General features: G+C 35.9%; 1 long non-coding RNA gene across 6 annotated transcripts in view; it reads left to right on the top strand.

Moving 5' to 3' along the window:
* LOC127047037 (uncharacterized) overlaps positions 1-19,947 on the top strand; it is a 164,094-nt gene that overhangs the window by 29,712 nt on the left and 114,435 nt on the right. The window lies entirely within an intron of this gene.

The following is a 19,947-nucleotide window of genomic DNA, read 5'->3' as shown; positions in this document are numbered from 1 at the left end:
TTTGGGGGGAAAATGAGAATATTGGATTTTATTTTCTTTTTAAAAGGTTGGTTGTCCCATAGCATGGCAAGGAAATGAACTGACCACTGTTGCCTTTATTGTCAGCATACACTTCATGCTAGCTTTGCACTGGCACGGTGCAATGTGAGCTGAGTGCACTTCTTTATGTAAGATGCCGAACGTCATATAAAACTGAAGGATGGATAGACAAATGCGGCTAGCTGGCCTGTAGCAGTACAGTGGCTACAACCTATGCTCGGGAAAGCAAAGGGAGAAGGCGAGGTGCTTCAAGTGTGTAAACAAGTTTACTCAGAAAACTTAACCACGAGGAAATGCTAAAAAATACTGCTTTGTTCAGAACCCTACAGCCTGTCTGTCAATAGGTGAAGGTATTGTTTCATCCTAAAGCTGAGCAGGTGCAGGAGGTGCGCTTGACTCAGAATGCAGGTCGCACTCAGCCTCCCACAGAAGCTGTCGCTCCTGCTGAGAGGGCTGGAGCAGCAGCAGCAGCGAGCCGGTAGCTGGGCAGTACCACGTTACTGTGTGACAGGCACTAGTCTGAGCACCTCCTGGAGGAGCGATCCTCTGCCTCCCTGGCTAGAGCGCTGATTGGTGTTTCCCAGGAGACAGGATGGCTGATTTCCTGGACTCGATTTGTTTTCTCCTCCCTCCAGCGCAGGCTTTGCCCCTACAAGGGCAGCCCAGTGGTTTCCTAGTCCTCTGCCTCGTCAGGTTAGTCACGTTAAAGTTCGCTCCCTAATCCCCCACTCCCCGGGGATTGCTGAGTTTCTTTCCACCACGGTAATAGTTCATCATATAGGTTTTTTTGGTTTGCAGGTCTACGTAGTCTGCATTATTAATGACAATTATTAATTGTTGTTAGTGATCATTATTAATTATTTTCTAAGAGGCATTAACTTGTGTCTGCCAGTCTCATAAAAGCCTTATCAAAGGCCCCTCCTCCTACCAGATATCATATCGCCAAGTAATTGAGTTATTATTACTATTGATTTGTCATCATGTCAGTGTTTCTATTTGCATATGGAAATCTCCTTCTGTGGATGAAGTGAAAAGAACAAGGCATTTCCCTTCTGGCTGCGCCTGCTCCTTATCCAATAGCCAAAGTCTAACCCCTTTCTTTTGGGACGATTAGGCTAGTTGTGACTTTCTCTATCACTCCACCTGTGATAACCCCACTGCAAAACTACAATTAACTCAACAAACGGTCTGCAAATAAACGATTGACAGTCTGTAATGGCTATGATTCACGTTTACCGTGTGCAGTTATGTGAAACTTTGCAGACAGTTGTGTGTTACTGCCCTAAACTGGGAACATTACATTGGGGTTCAGCGACGCTTCTCATAGATTTTCTCTCTCCTTCCCCTTCCCACCCGTCCGAACTCATCTCTCCCTGGCATAGGATTTGGTGGAAAGATCGAACTCCCTGGTTGGTAGATGCAGTATAACTTGTTCAGAGATTGCTATTCTCTCTCCCCACACCCACCCCCCAGATCTGGGTCTTAAGTACTTACCAAAGCCAGTTAATAACATCATGCATGGACATTTAAACTTGTTGTAAGTTCCAGAGAGGATTAGAGAGAAATCACGCTGTGCGCAGCTAATGATACCATCTTAACTCTTTAACTGGGAGCTAAATCCACCTCAGCATGGCAAACAGGCTGACTTCCTCCTTGACTGCGTGGGCCGAGGAGGAAGAGGAGAAAAAACCAAAGAACGCACCATGATACCTGTCCAGAGAGGGACAGGGAAAGGGATACTAAGTTGTTCTCCGTTCCAGATATTTAATACTCCTGTTAAACTTGCCAGTGTAAATATTGCAATAATATTCAGATTAATGTTGCGTTCTTAGAATACAACCTTAACGACTAATGTTGACTATTAAGCGGGAAGGCGAAGCTGTTTCTTGTTTCATAGGTAAATACAGCAGCAGATGGGATGTATCATAGAATTCTGATTTAATGTGGTTTCGCAATAGATTGACTAGGAAGGCTAATTTTTCTGCATACTAGATTGTTTTGGTTTAATTAACTGTGCGCAGGATTTGATACAATGGAAATGCTGTTTTTTTTTTTCTGAATCGTTAACAGTAACCTTTTCTCTCATTGGGTTTGCGCTGTAAGGGTAGGCCCAGTTATACAGGGTGTTATGAACTTGTATTCCTGGCATACAAAAATAGTCATGCTTAGTATCATACAGGGAAAGCAGTATTTTTAAAACGATGTATTGGTAGCTATTTGTTTGTAATATTAACTATTTTTATACTGGTTACTGGTATTCTCTGAATTCGTTTGAAGTGTTGTAGTCGTGTTGGTTCAATATATATCTACGTGGATTCTCTGAATTTTTAAGAGAGAGTTGCATTTGAGCATAGGATCCTAGATTCGAGGTATCCGTGAAATAATTTATAGTGAGACGCTTTGGAAGTGATGTATACACAGGCGCGCCCGGGCAAACACACATTAGGAACACAGAACACAAGCATGAACACACTCACTAATTACACATTACACACATGCACAGAAAGTCCACTGTTAAAACTCGGTTGTTCTTTCAGGTCTTGACTAATTTTAGTGTGTGTGTGGAGTTGGGAATGTGTCTTTCAATCCTTTGTAGTTCCACTAAAATCTGAGGCACGTGCCATTGGAAAGCAAATGAACATCATAAACTGATTTTTTTATTAGTTTATTTTACATACAGATTATGCATACATATATTTTAAAGCGTGATATGGTACGAATAGATGCTCTTTTCTGTTTGTTCTCCTATAGTGTTTGTTCTCCTATAGTGTTTCTGTAGAACTGTTCTGCCCCTCCCCCATTTCTGGCCAGTCAAAGGAAATGAGAAACAAACATTTCAATCCAAACAAGAAATCCCACAAGGCAACTAACAGAGAACACACACTGTTTTAACTATATAATTTTCGAAAAGATTAGCAAATTATGGCCCCGATGATCCTGCAAAACTTTCGGCATCAAGTAAAGTTGCCTCAATGACAGACAGCAGCAGCAGCTAAAGAAATTGCTCAAAGATAAAAGATTTCTGTAGGGAACATCTGCCTCTCATTTATATATAATTTTTGGGAAGGTAGGAAACAGGACGAAAAGTTACAACTAAGAGACAGTGGAAAACGGACAGTAATTTACTCTCGCTAGACCCTAGGAAGAAGCCTTGGGTCTTTCCCCATATGTCTACTACAAAAACAAACGTGCCACGTTTTTGGTCACTGAAGTCAATGAGAGCTTTCCCAGTTGACTTAAATAGGACCAGGATTTGGACTTGTATAAGAGGAAGATGATAAGGATCATCATACTGTTAAAAGAAAGGGGGGATTTAATTAAATTTGGGGAAAAAACTTTTTATTTTAAAATAAAATAACATACGTTTACTATGTTAATGTCAGTTTACTGAAAGGACTGTTAAAATAAAATACACTTCACTCCTATTATAATATATACTATCTTTGGGAAACAAGAATTTGGGGTGTTATAAAAGAATATTATTATCATTAGGGTAACAGTAATAGTTAATGTAATTGGAATCTAAGACACAATAACCTTATATGATGGAGCCAGAGTCAGTTAGACCTACATCAGAAAGCTGGTATGGTGAGGGTGGAATGTACATGTGTATTTTTTCCTTCACCTGTATAGCTCAGGAACCATTGGGGCTATATCAGAAAATGTAAAATTAACACTATTTTGTACAAACTATAATTATTGTTCTTAGTCACCTTCTATTGCAGATGGCAGCTTCTATTGTACCACCTAAGATTTCTCCATGCTTGCATAGGGAGAGTATTGCCTTGTATTAGGATTGAAATTGACCTAGTACTAATTCTTGACAAATTTTTCAAAAAGAAATGTGTGCTTCAATCCAGCACTTTTATAATCTTTTTCTTTATGACTTTATAAGCATTTGATGGAGCCATACATTATATAGGTTGTGCTTTGCTGATTACTAGAGATTTTATGAGGTACCAATATTTTACCAGTAACCATTAATATATTGCTAGAAAATTTGAATATGAATATTATATCTTCATATAATTACACATAATGGAAAAGTGGCAATAAATATGTTGATTTACATATTAAATCTTAGATTAATGCATGAGTACCATGTAGAAGGAAAAGATGCATTTTATTTCATAAACATATAAATGAACCAAATTGAAACCATCAGTTGTTGGGTGGTTTAGGCATAAAGTGCATTTTCACCTTGAAAGACCCATACTCAGTACCTGTTTGAAGTGAAATGAGTTTACAAAACCTTAGTGTACTGGACAGAACACTGCAAATGTTGCAAACTTTTTTGATAAATTTACCTCTACATTTACTTTAGCTACTTATGAAAGATACATAGTATGACTGGTAACACAGAGTCAGTCACCTCCATTGCCAAGTTATATGCACTGGTTAGAAGACAAGACTTCAATTTCTCTCATGTACTGTCCTTTAACCTTCATGATCAATAGGATCATTTAAAACAAACAAACAAAACCAAGTAAATATTTAGAGATTATTACTCTAATAAAACAAATGTTTCCACTGGTTGTTGGAAAAGTGAGGCTTAGAGATTTTATAACTGATTATATTTAACTTTAGTTCTATTCTAGCAGAAATAATATTTTATTTGATTTGGGGATTTCCAATCCTGTTTTGTACTTAAAAATTATATTTTGCATAGAATATAACTTAAAAGGAGAAAACAATATTTATAATTTCATCATTTAAAAATGATTCATCATATTTAGCAAAGTTAGATATTATAACCTTGCACTTAACTACATTATTAAGTTAATCTAATGCTCAGACTTATTACCACATTCACAAGTGTCTTTCTGATATCTCTCCAGTCCACTGGATTTTGAAGTGTGATTATGTAAATTTTTTACTGATAAATAAATTACTATAATTGTAGTTGAAATACTACTGAAATTCTTAAGACCATTGCATCTAAATAATATATTATACATTACTTAATTATTTATCGAGACTAATTCAAAATAACTGTAGGGCAAAGCATACATTTATTTTTAAATAGCACTTTTTGCACCAGGTACAAAAATGTTCCAGATTGGGGGAGAGGAGTGAGGAAGAATTGAGAAAAATAAGTTTCTCTCATTAAATGCAAGACTCTTGTTTGGCCTAATAATATTGTCACAGTGATGCCATTCTTACAGTGACCATAATACCAGTCTGGTCATTATAATATAAATTTTGATAAAGAGATGTGATTTCTGTTATCATTAATACTAGAAAAGCACGATTAATATGGGGCATAAGAAGAGACTCCATAATCAGTAACAAAACAGTATCTGTTTTAACAGTCGCATAGGTATAGTGGGGAACTGTCAGGATTTGAGTGTAGATAGATTTAGTCATAAAGACTAAATCTGTTACAAAGCAAGCATTTCAAAATTAAAATGATGGGTTTTCTATATTTAAAACTGACATTCTGTACTAAATGTGAAAAGTCACAGTGAATAGACTAGTGACTATTGACAACAGTAGACTGCTTTCAGAAAGCCCATTTCACTGCACCTTTCAAGGAAGCTCATGTTTAGTCTTGCACAAATTCTAATTCTAGATTCTATTCTAATCATCATGTAGAAATCATCATAGGTATCATAAGTGTCTAGTTTATACACAATAGTCTTTTTTCTTTTTCAGGCCACACCTTTATCTAGTTGCTAATGAAATGCAGGAGATTGATTGCAGAAAACCTGCAAGGGCATATTTACTGTACCATATATAGTAAGCCCCATTTGGTGCATTAGCATTTAGCCATTTTATGCAAATTTAGTGAGAAAATAACTCATGTATATGATTTAATATGCATCAGCGATAACTCGTAACATCCTTATAAGAAGAAAGGAATTAAAAATTCATTAGAAAACTAGACTAATGTTGCTACATGGTTATAACATTATTAAAGCATATTTCAGTGTTTTGCTTACACTAGTATTCTCATCATGGTGCCACCATTTCATGACAAAGACCATAGAGGAGAAAACATTCAACTTAAAATGTCTGCTGGCACACATCGCTGGATTTGTGTGTCACTAAACAATGAACGAGCATAGCCTTGAATACCAACTATTTAATTAGCACTTTTGCCAGCCATGCATAGAAAATAACTCATTTACATGCGTCATGCTTAGCGATTATTCCCATAAAAAGTTACCGATTTTTTGTTTAATGTATGTAGCATTCTACTACACCACCATAGGAAAATCAAAACATATGTTATTATTTAAAAAACCCTGAAATTCAGAGATTTAATTAAAACTTGTAAAGTCTTGATATTTCTCTTGGAGATATATTTTAATTATTTAATTTAACCTTAAGTGTGCCACAAAAGGATAGATACAACTAATAATTAAGAACGTCAAAGAGCAACAGAAACCCTCTAATGGCCCCCAGTTTAATTAAAGGCTATTATTACAAACCTCTTGAACGTACAGTTACATCTAATGACAAGTGGTGACTTGTAAACGCTGCATTTCGAAGATACAAATATCTTATTCTAAACACTATTGATAGATGATGCTACAACATGTATATTCACCCACTGAAATATTTTATTTTTAACATCAATGCAACACTTTAAATAAATTAAATATTTCCATCACTTTGAAAGTATGAGATTTTGAGGCATTTTGCTTAGAATCGTTCATTAGTTTTATTCACATCTCTGATTCAATCTGAAACAAACAGAAGGTGAGGAAAAAAATTCATAGTTAATGTAAATAAATGTCAGCCATATGAGCACATTTTTTCTAATAACATAGCATATATATATGCATACACATACTGCACATGTGATACATAATATAAATAATATATGTTTAACTTAACATTTATTTTAAAATATTATAGCATATTGACCTAACAAAAATGTAAATTAAAATAGTAAGCAATTGTTTTAGCAAACAGAACTAATAAACAACTTGAATATCTACAGGAATGAAGGGCAAAGAAACTGCCAAATGAAAGGGCATTACAAAAGCCATTATTTATATATAGGGCCCAATCCTGCAACCTTCAGTTACTTAAGTAATCATTATTTATGTAAATTACTCCACTGACTTAAATGGGACAGCTCATGTAAATCAATACTAAAGTAAGTACGTTGTCTAGATTGGGCCTATAGTATGTCAAGTGAAAATAGTTTATTAATGCAAGCAAGGCTACATAATGTGAGTTTTAAAATTGAGTAAGGTAGCCATTTTTATCTGTGTTGTATATGTTTTCATCTACATGGTTTTGCTATCTCAAATGAAACCCAATCCTGTAGTTAAACAGTCATTAACTGTTAAAGGTAGGGATGATATTTAAAAGTGCATCGGCAATATGTAGATTCTAACGTACAATTAAATAAAGCAGTATCTACTTTTAACATTATACCAGTCTGTAAGTGAGCAACTGCCGTTTTCAAAAACATCTATGAAATCAAATATTTATATAATATTAGATAAGTGGGAAATGTTACATTTATTTTATAGCCTACTATTTTGAATATATGTTATCTTTTTTCTTAATCCCTGCAAAGGACAAAAGAGAGAATTTTTAAAGAGTGATGTGATGAATTATTTATTCCAGTGAAAGTTTTATAACATGTAAGTGTACAAAGTAAGATCCTTTACCACTTCAGATAACTGAACTATAATAGAGTAACAGTCAGTGGCTTTGGGGATATCTAGTTCTTATGACTACTGAATTTATAAATATGCATCTCCACTTATGTTGGTATAATTTACTATATTTACATCTTTACAATAATATGGAAGAGGGCACATGAAACAGAACATGAGTTACTAAATTTGGAGGCACTGTAAATTCCAGTGAGGTGATAGATATAATAAAAACTAACCAGGAGGGGTTAGATATATGGTCAAGAAATAACAAAACGGGATTCAACTTGGAAAAATACAAGCTAATACAGACCTGGGAGAAAATAATCTGAAACACAGATATTCAATGGGAGGGAGAAAGTTTGAAAGCAATAATGCTGGAAGAGATGCTCTGGTTAAAGTGGGTAGCAGATTGGATATAAGGTTATGTAGTATGGCAGCAAAACATAGATACACCCCACACTTCCCCACTGTGAAATGCAATTTTATGCAGCATAGATAAAGGCATATTTTGAACCTGGGAATTAATAAATTCCATATGGCATTGAGACTGCATCTAGAATACTGCATATAGGGCAACTTCAGGACAAATCTGAACCTGAAGTATCAATCAAATTGAGGGAATTCAGAAGAAAACCAAACCAAAAAACATCATTAAGGGGCTGCAGGCACTGATTCATGATGAAATATTGAAAGAACTAAGTTGGCTAACTGATTAATAAAAATAGAGGGGAAAATGCCAAATCTCCAAGCCCTGGCAAACTGTCAATTATGTCCTTGGTTGTTCATGCACATGGCTTTCTTTTGACAACACTTGAAGCCTGTTGGATGCATTTGAAAACAGAATTTGGTCTTCAAGAGGGGGAAGGAACTATGGTGTAAGAGGGTATAACTAAGACTAATATACTAGGAGAAACTGAACATACGAAATTTAGGTAGAATATCTGGACAGGTCTATTTGCTTTTGAAATAGCCTCTTAAAGGAAATAGTGATGGATCCTTTGCTCGAGTCATTGAAACCTAAAGTGGAGAAAGCTCCAGAGAATACACTGTAGGCTACAGTCCTGCAGAGAAAAGGAATTGACTAGATCACCTAAAAGATCTTTTCTATTTCTCATTTTTATTATTCTCTGCTAATTTGATTCCAAGTGATTCTATTGCCTACAGTTAAATCCTCCAATGAAATCTTGCTTTTTAAAGATAACTCTTAATAGTTCATTTACATAGAGATTTGGAGAAACTCCAATGATAGAAGCCTATTGTGATAGTATTTGCTGCCCAGGTGCCATCATGGGAGAAATGGGAATACAAAGATTGGCCTGAAATATAAATTTAAAAATCAGAAATGAAAATGGCTGGTTTAAGATGTACAGCCTTATGCTGAAGATCCCAAAGGTGTAATTATGTTAGACATAGGCACATTATTCCCATTGATTTGACATAGATAGATATGTACTGTCTTTGCCATTTTCACCATTTCCTATAAAATAGATCCTCAGAATTATTCTTTTATGTGAACAAGTGCATTACAAATACAATGTAAGAAAGATATATATTTATAAATGAAAAGAATTTAAATATACACTTTTCTAGTCAGAGTGTCCCGAGAATTTGTATTGCTCATTTGGGGCCAGCTCATGCTCTCACTGAAGTCAAGGGAAAAACTTTGCAATGGTACAAGTTCAAGACCTATGCATCTATATCTTCCATTGTGTTGATTTATAAAGTTAACATAATTAATTCTGGAATCATTTAAAAATAATTATCTATAGATAGACACTTACCTAGTGCAAAGTCAGGTTAATTACAGAAGCACCAGTCATGGTTCCGTAGTTAAGTTTAGGTTTGCTCTTAAAGAAGGGATTCAACCACTTTGTTATATATGAAAGACACAGTGTAAATGACTTAAAATTACAGCACTTACTGTACTGAATGAATAATCTTAGAATTTACATGTAAATCACTTAATTAGTTTACCAATTAAAATTATTTAAAAAATGAGCTCTGAAAGAAATTTAGCACCCTGTAGCAGATGATTTTTTTGTCTGAGTGTTCTTAATAACAAAATAACACAGACTCTTTAAACTTCTCATATATTTAACACTCACTGAAACCACATCCATAGTCTATATTTGAATGATTTTTATTAGGATCAATGGTCATTTTTACCTATTATTCCTCATAACTGAAGCAAATGTTGAAAAATAATGTTCTAAAGGGAATTCAATAAAGAACTTCCGTTTTTCGAAATGGTTGCCATCTCCCATTGTTCTCAATGAGACTGAAGACACAGCTCCATATAGCTGATGGTATTTTTTAGAAGAGTATTTCTGTCCCACAGTTTTCAACGGGACCGGGTGTCTCTGCTTTCTAACAGCACAGGGACCAACATCTTGAGGGTAATTTGGCTTTACTCTAACTGAGAACAGCACGAAGAAGGCAACCCCCCACCACACTTTTAAAAGTCATTAACAATCAATTTAATCTAACCTGGGACCACAAACACTAAAATGCCTTAATCATTTCACATGGTGTCACTACAGAGCAGAGTTAAGGTTGTTTGGGGGCCCTGACTGTACATTTGCATACCCTTACATGTTTGAAGTTCTTTTAAATTTAATCTTAACTCTTAATTTCTGGGGTTTAAAATGCTTGGTTTGGGAATAATTATAACATCAGTACAATGTTCCCCCCCTCCCCCAGCAGGTTATAGATATGGACTCTTAACATTAATTCCTTTTTAACATAGGTTTTTTCAGGGAATTTCAATGAATGTGCATACTGAAGTCAATGGACTACTGATGGTAATAAGACCTACATCCAATCATATGCATTGGCCCAAAATCCTGGGGTTACAAGCCTTGTGGCTGAAAAGCAAATAAGCTCTGAAGATAAAAGAGCCTCAAGTTGGCATTATTTTACTGATATTTTAAATATTCACATTCTAAATCAAGAACAATAACAGAGAAAAAAAGATAGGAGAAAAAGAAACAAGAAAAATTACAGAAAAGAGCTGTCAGTCTACTGAAAACTGCTTTACAGTGTGTCTTAAATCCCCCCTACTGTACCTCAGCCATCCCCACTGGTTTAAATCTCTCAGGAAGAGAAGAAGACCTCCCCATCTTCCATTCCTTTTATTTTCTTTCCCAGCCTGCATTCCTTCCCTCCCTATAGGTCAGCAAGGCTCTTATTTCCAGAAGAACTGCCATATCATTTGTTTACATTGTGTTTCAAAAATGAATAAGGAAGGAGTGTCAGGGCTTCTTCCAATGTAAATAAGCAAGGTAAGCAAATATAGAACACTTACTCTGGGGATAAGAGCTTTGCTGACTTTGGGGACTGAAGGGAAGGGTGGGGAACAGGAGGGACTCAAATTAAGTCCTTGAGATGCAGGAGGGACACGAGTCACAGAATGTAACCTTTAAATACAAAGGCTGATCTGATCTTTCAATTCTGGTTTGGTGCTAGTGTACCCTCTTTTAATAGATACATCTTGGATTTGTGCTGATCTAAATCAGATAAGAATCAAGCCCCATTTTTAATTTCAGCATTTCACCAGCCCCATTTTAATTATATTTTACCCTTTTTAATTTTCTCTTCCATGAACAGTTTGCAATTTTCCTGTTTCATCAGAAGGGAATGAGAAACTGAGGAAGCATCTTTGCTACTGGCAATCATCCTAAAAATTGTTTGTGCAGAAGCCAATCAAAGAAGAGAGATTATAACTGCCATAAAAGTAGAGAAAGAGGTTATAGAAAAATAACCACACTGCTATTATGCAAATCCCTGCTTTCTGATTGGCTAATCATATCCGTCAGACAGCATTCAGGGATTTGCATAATATACTCTTTAAGGAGAAATAACTGTACAGTGATTATGCAAATCAGAACCCCTCAGCCAATCAGAGTTTGGTGAATCACACAGCTAGGAAAAAAATGTATACAGTAGTTTAGCATCAGTAACTGAACAGCATCCCTGAACAGTGATTGCCAAATAGAATTCTATTTCATTATAATTAGCAATAACATCTTATTCACTTAACAGCTATATGTGTATGTAAATATATTTTCATTGGTATATGTGGAAAAAAGATTAAATTGTTTATTTAATTTACTGTAGTAGATAGGGCTAGACATCTGTTTGTTTATTATTGTATAATTTATTAAATTCTTAATCTTTACAAGTTAGTAAATAATTATAAATGCCATTATTTTTTCTCTTCCCTATCTCTCAGTGTCTTAGTACTAGGTGAATTTAATACTAAGCAGAAACCTAACTGATATGGTTTCTGTTTTTGCTTTATTGTCTTACTTCAAATTATATATTACTGATAAATCTTTGTACACTGTACATTGGAGGCAGATTATAGATGAATTAAAATGTCATAATTAAGATTTCAAAAGATAAACTATCAAGGTCTTGTCAACAAAGATGAAAAACTTATAGGAAACAACCCCAAACCAACTAAACAAAAACAGAGGCAAATAGACAAAAAATACTTGCAACATCTGAATCAAATGTTGTGTGGTTTTGTGGGAAGAATACTAGTCTCTTTTTTTAACCTGACCCCATGGCTCAGTTCTGATGTAATATTTTAATATGAATATTTTAAAAATATTTAATAAATTTTCTCCATCCTAAAATCTCTGCTGCATCCAAATAAAGGATAACAATTCAAAGGACTGGATTATCTTCTTATTTACACTAGTGTACATCAGGATGAGAATAAGGGCTACTGTTTTTCTTTATATCCAAGTACTTTCCAAATTATGCTTTATCATCACCATCACCATCACCACCACCACCTTTTAGAGAGACAAAATACCTGTTTTTCATGGGCTTTTTATAATGTATGCAAGAAGAAAATAAATCACATTAGTTTCATATTTATTTCCGTGGGGTCCAAGTAGATTAAGGTTTAAAAGAGCAAAATGTGATGCAGATTATAAGTGGTTCAAATGGTCCATGAAGATCTATAAAATTCTGCCAAGTTTGCTATCTTGAAATTCGCTACAGAGCAGAGGACCTTAAGTCTGGGGATCCTCTTGATATGGTCAAAGGATTCTAGTGGAATGGCCATATAGAAAAGAAGACAGAGTATTGTACACCTTGCCTGAACAATGAAAGAAACTAGAAGTAAGACAGCAGAGGTGTTAACAATAGACAAAGCATGAATTCACAAGTGGCCTTCCAAACAACATGTAGTTAGTAGATTAAAAAGGAGTTAGAAGAGTAGGGATAGCACAGTGGTTTGAATGTTGGCCTGCCAAACCCTAGGCTATGAGTTCAATCCTTGAAAGGATCATTTAGGGATCTGTATGTAAAAATCTGTCTGGGGAGTAGCCCTGCTTTGAGCAGGGGGTTGGACTAGATGACCTTCTGAGGTCCCTTCCAGCCCTGATATTCTATGATTCTAATGAATAATATGTTTGTAGATGCAGCTTTGTTTATTAACATAGTTTGTAGACAATTTAGGATCTGTACAGAGATTGGTTGTAAAAATTAGTAAACCAGTCATAAAAGGTAAAACAATGTAAAATGTAATGAGCATGCATTAGTCTATGTATATAATCTGATTTATTATTATGTCCTTTTGGAGCTATAGTAAACCTCTATGCCCACCCCACTGCATTTGAGCTTGATCATCTCAATGTAGTGTTGCTGTATGCCAATTAAAAACAAAAACAAAAAAACCCTAGTGACAAATTCTAATTCAAGCAAATTTCTTGGAAACCAAGTGGAAAAAGGTTTCTGAGAAGAATCCCAACATATACTGTCATCTATATTTAGCTAAATCAATTACTGATTTAAAGATACAATAACATTCTAATCTTCCTCTGCTATAATTCTTCATAAAAATTCAACTTTGGAGAGCCCTGATATTATTTTTTTAAAAAACAAATAAATGAAATAAATCTACAGGGGATAATTATTCTGGAGAAATATCACCAACATCATTGAAGGAGAATGAGAGAAGTCGTAATTCAAAGTTTGTCTAAAGGCGTATCTCACTTGAAGGCACCTGGAAAAAGCCTTTTGTTAGTACTTCAGACATAGAATGAAGGTCCTCAGGGACACAAACTTGTGTGAGCAGCAAAGAGTCCTATGGCACCTTATAGACTAACAGACTTTTTGGAGCATGAGCTTTTGTGGGTGAATACCCACTTCGCTGGATACATGTAGTGGAAATTTCCAGGGGCAGGTATATATATGCAAGCAAGAAGCAGGCTAGAGATAATGAGGTTAGTTCAATCAGGGAGGATGAGGCCCTCTTCTAGCAGCTGAGGTGTGAAAACCAAGGGAGGAGAAACTGGTTCTGTAGTTGGCAAGCCATTCACAGTCTTTGTTTAATCCTGAGCTGATGGTGTCAAATTTGCAGATGAACTGAAGCTCAGCAGTTTCTCTTTGACACCATCAGCTCAGGATTAAACAAAGACTGTGAATGGCTTGCCAACTACAGAACCAGTTTCTCCTCCCTTGGTTTTCACACCTCAGCTGCTAGAAGAGGGCCTCATCCTCCCTGACTGAACTAACCTCGTTATCTCTAGCCTGCTTCTTGCTTGCATATATATACCTGCCCCTGGAAATTTCCACTACATGCATCCGACGAAGTAGGTATTCACCCACAAAAACTCATGCTCCAAAATGTCTGTTAGTCTATAAGGTGCCACAGGACTCTTTGCTGCTTTTACAGATCCAGACTAACACGGCTACCCCTCTGATACTTGAAACTTGTGTGGTTGTCCTCTGAGTAAGGCACACACAAGTGGAATTGGACTTAAGGCCATACACTGCAACTTTATCAGTAAATTAAGTAATGAAAGAAAATAACTACATGACAGAATCTCCCTGTCACTGGAGTGCATTCCAACAGATCTTCCTACAAACCATGTATGGGCATAACTCTATGAATAGCTTTTCCAGGAAAGTCATCTCCCAAACCAAGAATCAAGAAATAACCCTTTGCCTGTAGGAAGAATCAGGCTCATGTCTGAAAAGGCCTTATTTATAACCTTGAAGATCTCAACCCAGACCCTAGTTTGATTTGTGAGTTTAGCCTTCCTGGTCCTCAATCCCCAGCCTCATATTAATGAAGGCTAAACCCTCTAACATAAAGGCTGTGGCTCTTAAAGTTATGACAATGAATAAAAGCATGTTATAATCAGAAAAACACCAACGAGCACACTGTACAGATTGGACAGATCTAAAATCTCTTGAAGACATTTACAGTGTAGTAAAGTGAAGTTAGTTTCCACTGGACCCCACATGGGGTCTGCAAGGTACTGCAATGAATCTGCAAGGTTCTGGGTACCTCCTGTGACTTGCTCACATTAATTTTAAAAAATGTCAAGACTGTTCAGTACATTGCAATAAGTGTTCAGCACCACAAAAGCCTTAAATTGCATTATCAAATGCAACAGGGGAAAGAAAGAGAAAATACGATCTGAAGACCAAGTCAATATGCCCTGGAGGTAATTTATTTCTGGCAATCAGTAAACCTAATTGTATGACATCAGGAATCTCTGACAAAGCAAACAGCATCAGAGATCCTATGAACTCTGATCTCTGCATTCCTTTCAGTCCTTTAACAACAATATGTGGTAACTACCAAATACTGATCAATAACAAAGAAAAGGGAGAATAAGGAGAGTGGGAAATTTGCTGCTGGCTGCCAACAGGGAGCTGGGATGGGCTTCTACATCCTGTCAGAAGTCTATCTTTTGATGGAGGCACCCTGACTACATATATAGACTGGCTGAATACAAACAAATTTTCACACAGTGGCCGAAGGCTGTGTTATAGACAATGAAATCTCCCAGTAATCCCAGAGAGCTCAGCAAGTGGTCTTCCCCATGGATCAGAGAGCTGAATTATCACGTATAATGCCTGTTTTCTTCCAAGTCCTGAACCTTTATCCTAAACACAGCAGGGAGATAAAAAATTATTGTGCACTGGTGTGAATCCTTGCCAGAGTGAGAAGCAAATATTATGTAACTATAATTTATTAGAAATAATATGAAAATATCTAAACAAATCTATTTTTTATTTGTGATTGTTATACAATTGAATTCTTTATGTTAATATATTGAAGCATGCTGGACACATTTTAAATTGCAAGACCTGTATCTGATTTGCTGGTTGTGAATATTGTTCTGTGGTTGCTCAAGAGCAAACACCACAATAATTTCCGTTCCCTAAGACCTGAGCAAACTGCTTCTGTAGTGGGAAAATTGTGATTTTGCTGAAGTTTTTGATTTTCATTGGGAAAACTGGCAAAATATTTTGTTTTGGATTAGTTCAACATTCAACGGCATTTTCCTGTTATGCTTTGCCTGATTGGTGCTGTAGTTTGGACCCCTGCTCTCTCCTGGCTGGATTACGTCTTCCATGATGAAATGCAGTCTCCCCTCTGACCAATCAGATACTAACCTCTGTCAAGTTGGGCAGCCAAAACTTGAAGGAGTCTGAATCTGTGGCTACTTTTGAAAATGTAGGCCTATGTAATTAAAAACCAGATTTTGCCACCCTACACATAGTAATTAGTACTTTGAAAGGAATCCTACTGATTTCCATGTGAGTAACAGTGGCAGAATCTGGCTCTAAACAGGAAATAGGGTATCCTTGTCTGTTTCCTTTTACAACTAGAGTTACTCCGAGAATTCATTGTTACTTTTAATCATAGATCGGGGGGGTAGGGGGGAAGGGAGAGGGAGTCATATAAACAACTCTCCCAAACCAAGAATCTGGAATCAGGCCTGCCTTTTTAAGGACATAAGAGCTGCCTTGCTGGGTCAGACTATGGTCCACCATGCCCAGTATCCTGTTTTGGATAGCAGCCTGTACCAGAACCTCAGGGGGAGTGAAGAGAACAGGGCAATTATGTAATGATCCCTCTTACACTCTTGGCTTCTGGCAGTCAGAGGTTTAAGGTCACCCCAAGTGATGGGGTTGCATCCCTGACTATCTTGGCTAGTAGTCATTAATGGACCTTGTCATAAACAGATAGCTAAGGGTTAACGTCTCTTTCACCTATAAAGGGTTAACAAACAGTGACCTGCAAACACCTGACCAGAGGACCAATCAGGAGACAAGATACTTTCAAATCTCCTGGAGTGAAGCCTTTGTTTGTGGGTTTGGGGTTTGGCTTTGTTCTCTCTGGGTCCTGGATGGTGCTAGAGGTGCAACCAGGTTTCTGCCAATCTCCCTGCTACAGTCTCTTATCTATTCAGAATTGTGAGTAAGAAAAGGCGGTCAGTCTTTTAATTTGTTTTTTTTTTCATTTACTTATGTGTACTTGCTGGAAGTAGCTTAAATTGTGTTTCTGCTGGAGAAAGTTTCTTTCTATTGTTTATAAGTTGAAAGACCCTGTAACTGTTTACCATCTAAAGTGCAGAGATAAACCTTTTACTTTTTTTCTTTCTTTTTTATTAAAAGCTTTGCTTTAAGACCTGTCTGATTTTTTTTCTCCTAGTTAAGGCTCAAGGGAATTGGTGGGGAGAAGGGAAGGATAAATTTTCTCTTTGTGTTATATTCACGCAGCTTGTATTGCCTCTAGGTGAGGGGGAAGGTAACACTCCTCTCGGTGTGGTGATTCAAAAAGTTGAATCAGACGATCTCCTAGTGTTCCCAGGGCGGGAAGGAGCTGGGAGGAAGAAGGGAGGGGGGAAGGGAATGGTTTATTTCCCTTTGTTGTGAGACTTAAGGAATCTGGGTCTTGGGGTCCTCTGGGAAGGTTTTAGGGGGGACCAGAGGGTATCAGGCCCTAAAAATTCCTGATTGGTGGCAGCACTACAGAATCTAAGCTGGTAATTAAGCTTAGAGGACTTTATGCTAGCACCCATATCCTGGACGCTAAGGTCCAGATTTGGGAATTGTACTACGACAGACCTATCTTCCAGGCACTTCTAAAAGTGCATGCACGCTTTTGTGCATATAGTCCAATGCAGATATGCATGTCTAATTTGCATTAGTCTGCACCTTTGCTTGCACAAACCTGGCTTGCCCTTGTGCATTGGGCATTTTGTACATGCAACTCTGGCACAAACAAAAGTGCTTCTGAACTTTTAAGAAGTGGCCTCAAAATTGAATTGGAGTATCTATTAAACATAGCCATTTTTGGTCTTAAATGCTTTATCTGCATGTAAACGTAAAATAAAAATGGGATTTTCTTGTTTATTTGTCTAGTCTACTATTTCAATAAAATGAAAAATGTTATCTGATACATACTCACCTCACACAAAATGGACTGGTCTAAATTAAATAAGGAAAGAAAATATTTTTCTGGTTTGATTGTCATAGTCTTTGCAAACTTTATCTTGACATCAAGCAAAGAAACCAATTTGAAATGTTTAAGTAAAACAAATTTTGTAGATTAAAATCATGGCTACACATCTTAGATATTAAAAACCTATTTTTTAAAAATATATTGGTTCTTAGACAATGAGTTTCTGGATTTACTTTGTTTAGAAGCTAAATTTCTGCCATCTTTTAAATCACCAGCTTTAGGCACTGATAAACCTCTGGCATTGGAATTCCATCCAATGACCTGTAAAATAAATAGAAGAGTATCTTACCTTATTGTGATTTTTGTAAGTTTCATAAGTATCAATAAACATTTAAAATTGAAACTACTATCATTCTTCCACTTTTACTTTGGTTATTATTTATAAACTACAAAGAAAAAGAAATAGAAAAGTGATGCTTACATTTTTCTCACTTCTAAATTAGGCAACATTGTTATTAATTATTAATACATATAAATTATAATAATATAAAGTGATTTATACTGATTTACATTGTATATAATGTAAAATCAAATCTGGTATGTTAAAGTGTTACAGTTGCTATGAAACAGTTGTTTTAATTACAAATAATATGTTTTACCAGCTGTAGCTCTGTCATTTATTAATGTGAATTACACTTCTAAAATCCAGAACAGACATCTGTTGATGATTACAAGGACATTTTTGTATCATAAGAAAAATGTATGGTCTAAAATACAGCAAATGATCTTCACAGATAATTGATATTAATTTTATTTTTTGCATAGTCTTTGTTTTCTGTAACCCACTGAGGCCAAATCCGGCTTTCTTTTCTTATATTAGTTAAGTAAGCAGGGTTTGTCTCAAAAAAACTTTTAAATATGAATATATTTTAGCATGACTGTCAAGTTTTGGGGCCCATTCAAAACATCAACGTGGTCTGTTCAGTCCACCTCTTTAGCTGGCATTCGTTTGCTATTATTTTCAGAGAGATGTTTAGTAATATTGGGCCAGATCACGCCACTGATTTCTAAACAGCGCTTCTATTGACTTTAATGGAGAGATCTGCTTAAAATCAATGGCACGATCTGGACCATTGTGAGACTCTTCATAAGGAACAAATATAATACCCTATGAAAACTAGAATAAACTGGAAGTACTGACAGTATGGCATCAGTCTGTAGACTGAAACACGAAAGAGAGCAAACAATATTTAGAAATAGAAACCAAGTTAGAGGCTGCTGGGGTTTCTTCAGGCCATGGTCTAAAAAACTTTTTTCTATTTCTTTGGCAGCCTGAGGAAGTCCTCAAAGACAAAGTGTTGCCTTTAACCTTGTTCGGTATTCCAGGATGTATTTTAAAACTGGAAGAATGTTTTTGGAACAAAAGGGATTGAGTAATTAAAAGATCAGAAGAAAACTGCCATTATTCGTAAATAAGACTGCTCCTGATTTCTCTAAGCCCAATTATTGACCCAAGCATTCCTCCCAAAACCTCTCTCTAAACAGTTCTCTAGGGATAATGTTTTTATACTTAGGATCTGATCCTATAACCCGCATTCACATGAGATAATATTACTTACACAAGCAGTCCCACTTAAGTTAAAAGGTTAAATTCTGATCTTATTGTCGCAGTGTGTAAATCTGGATTAAATCCATTAAGATCAGTGCAGTTGCTTTAGATTTATACCAGTGTGAGATCCCAGAGGAACTACACGTGAATGATACCTAGGAGAGTAAAAGTTACAGGCTTGGACCCTAACATTTTACTGTTCAGATGAGGCTACTTTAAGTATATAAATTCTGAGATTAACATTTTATTCTCCTACTATACTTATATTTTTCTACAAGTTATTGCTGGTAATTAAATACTTTTTAATTCACATATAAATTAGACCTCTTTGATATAATCTATACTTAAATTTTAAGGAAATATAGGGTGAAAACAAAGCACAGCATTAACTCCTTAAAACAGTTTAAGACATGCAGTATATTTCCTAGGAAGGAGATCGTCATATAGACTCACTT

Source organism: Gopherus flavomarginatus, chromosome 3 (genome assembly GCF_025201925.1).
Source record: "Gopherus flavomarginatus isolate rGopFla2 chromosome 3, rGopFla2.mat.asm, whole genome shotgun sequence".
Lineage (NCBI taxonomy): Eukaryota > Metazoa > Chordata > Testudines > Testudinidae > Gopherus > Gopherus flavomarginatus.
Note: the sequence above shows the minus strand (reverse complement) of the source record. Positions and strands in the feature narration are given on the sequence as shown.